Source organism: Lepisma saccharinum, chromosome 2, assembly GCF_977018435.1.
Source record: "Lepisma saccharinum chromosome 2, izLepSacc3.1, whole genome shotgun sequence".
NCBI classification, from domain to species: Eukaryota; Metazoa; Arthropoda; class Insecta; order Zygentoma; family Lepismatidae; genus Lepisma; species Lepisma saccharinum.
Genome location: NC_139230.1, coordinates 13,667,616 through 13,670,553, shown reverse-complemented (window position 1 = coordinate 13,670,553; position 2,938 = coordinate 13,667,616).

The window sequence follows — 2,938 nt, the reverse complement described above, 5'->3', positions numbered from 1 at the left end:
TCAGCCAATGTACTGTTGGCTGCATAAATACTCCTAGGTAAATTATCCATTCGCGGTATTTTCATTCATTTTCTCTGACATAATACAAGATTTTAAATAATTCTATTATACTGATGCTGGCGAAGAAGTTGTAAACTGCTTTGTTAGGATTTGGGAGGGAGATTGAGTCTGGCTATACTTATGCACCCCACTGTACATTATTCTTAAGAATGAAACCATGTGTTCCTTTCGTTCTTTGTTATTTTTACTTAGAATTTTGTGAATTTATATTTGAAGATAAACAGAAAAAGTAAATACCAGGGCTGTTTTAGTCTTATGGGAGATTGGTTGACCGTAGTTAGTATTCTGTGTTTCTACTGTTCCTCGCGAACCGGCTGAAGTCAAATTCGTGTCCATATTCACGAACCTTTTCTTCTACTAAATTTTATTGCGAGAATGAGAGTAGAATACGTGTAATATTTACAAATAGTACCAGGAATGTACGTATTCTACAACTCTTTCATTTACACAATATTTAGTTTCTAATTTGGATAAGTAGCTTCATCCGGCCGATCAGTCTGTTTACATTTTGAAATTGTGTCGTCTGATTCTTGTCATTAGAATATTATTTTGGGGATGCGATAAGTGTTGCCTAATGTAGTTAATGAAATCGTAATTTAACATTGTATGAAATCACTGCGTAATACGTATCAAAGCTTTTTTCAAAAAGTGATAAAGAAGTATCGCCAAACGCGAACCAAATTCCGTTCATTTCATCTCTGTGGTACAGGCTTGCATTCAGTATCGAAATCGAAATTTCTGATTGTAATTGTGTATCATTTGTTGTTTAAAATAAAAACTCAGGAATTTTAATGAAATGGTAATAATATTATATACTGTTCTGTAAGGGCCAAGTTCCACGTGTATAACTTATTCTGTGATGTTATGCTTCTACAATAACTTATTTTTTAATTCCTCTCGTATTTTCTTGCTTGAATGGTTTAGGTGGACCAGGTTTGGTTCTCTTACTTTTATAATTATACACACGCGCGGAAATAATCTGATAATTAAACCTAATGATCCTATCCTACTTATGTTATGATTCTGGTAATTATTTGAAAATAGTCGCAGCCTTTTCTATTTGTATGTAGCTAATGCTTAAGGATCATTTGAGGTAAATGCAGCTTTGTATTGAAAGCAACATATTTTCAGTTACTATTTTCACCAAGTGGTCAACCTCGTTTTTGTGCAATTTTCACCTAAACTCATGATTCCTCACAATGTGGGAATTATTTTATAAAACAGTCACGTTCTCTTGTAAGATTTTGTTTTGCATTGCTTGTTAGGTTCTATGTCTCAAAAAATAATCATCTATACCATGTGATATCACTGCTCTCTCTAAAAAGTGGTAATAATAATCAATAATCATCATTTTTAATTTGTGTTAAGCTCTGTGGTTAGTTGAGTGATTTAACTTGCAAAAATTGACAATGTGTGAAATATAATAGCATCTGTACTTAATAATAAAGGTACCAGTTTCATAGATCCGAGACACATTAAAATCAGATATTTTGTGTTTTGCATGGTTCGTACTTACCAATTGTGTATTGTGGAACATAGTTCAAGGTGCCAATATGCTTTTTACACGAAAACAAACACTTTTTCTACTAATTTATGTAAGTGCTACTGAACGCACGTAACGGTGCTATATCGCTTACTTTGTGAATGATATCGCATCTTTTGTTTTCGAATATCAGTGTTTTCCAACCTTCACCGAAAGATACCTACTATTGTGTTCGTCACGTGTGCAAATTGTACATTATGCACTGGTAGCTGACGGACAGACCCATGAACCATTCCGATAAGGTTAGGTTTGGTTAGGTTAGGCAAGAATAGTTAAAAAAAGGGTGGGTTGGAAACACTGACATGATTTCCCGGTCAAATAGATACCACGATGAAAGAAAATACCTCTACTAACGTTGGAAACCTTAGAGAAACTCATTTCCATAAGTAGTTTCTTCTGTAAAAATGAAGAAATGTGTCTCCGATGTATGAAACTGTTACCATAATAAAAAAAAAATGGTGAAAATAACTTGATCTGCTAGTCTCAACACCTCATGAATGTAGTTGCACATTTTTTTTTATTTTGAGAATAATTACTGAAAATCATGGTTCCCATTGTGTGATTTTTTTTATTTTTTAGAAGCTATACAAGAGAATGAAAAGGTGCTTTCAGTACTGCAAACAACTGTGGGAATAACTTTGCAGTTCGGAGAAACCTTTCTGTGGGAAAAAAACAACACTTCAGAGTGTGATCATTTCCACAATTTATCTATTTTGATGATCATTTTTGTGTTCAGTAACATGCATGTATCATGATACACGCAGTACAGTAGTTACTGATATAACAGATTAATCAAGTCCAGTGAGATGTATGAAAGCAAGTAGTCTCTGCTGCACACTGTTTATGCTGTATTTCATTAAATACTAGTTGCTCATGTTATAAAACTATGCATAATAACTACAGAAAGGAGGTATGGAGTAGCAAGGTCCAATATGAATTTTTCATTTTTGTAATGGTGCTCGTATGTCCTTAGGAAAAAGCAGCCAAAGTTGATAATGAAGTCATGCATTTCTTAAAGTGAGTACATTAAGTACATTATTTTTGTTTGTTTGCCATAGCGTCGGTCAACTTTATTTTTTCAAAGTGTACTCTCATTTATGTGGTGAGCATTCTAGCATGTTGGCTACTGAAATGTTAGTGTCACCAGGAAAACAATGTTACCCATTGGGCAATTCCCAGTACATAGTATTTGAAGATGAAAATGCAAGAAAATGAATCCTACTGTACGGCACTGTAGAGCATTTATTTCATTTCTAGGAATTATCCACCTGTGTGCGTGTTTTATGCACACATCAAGATAGAAGAGATACAAATGCAAAGTCCGGTATGGGACTT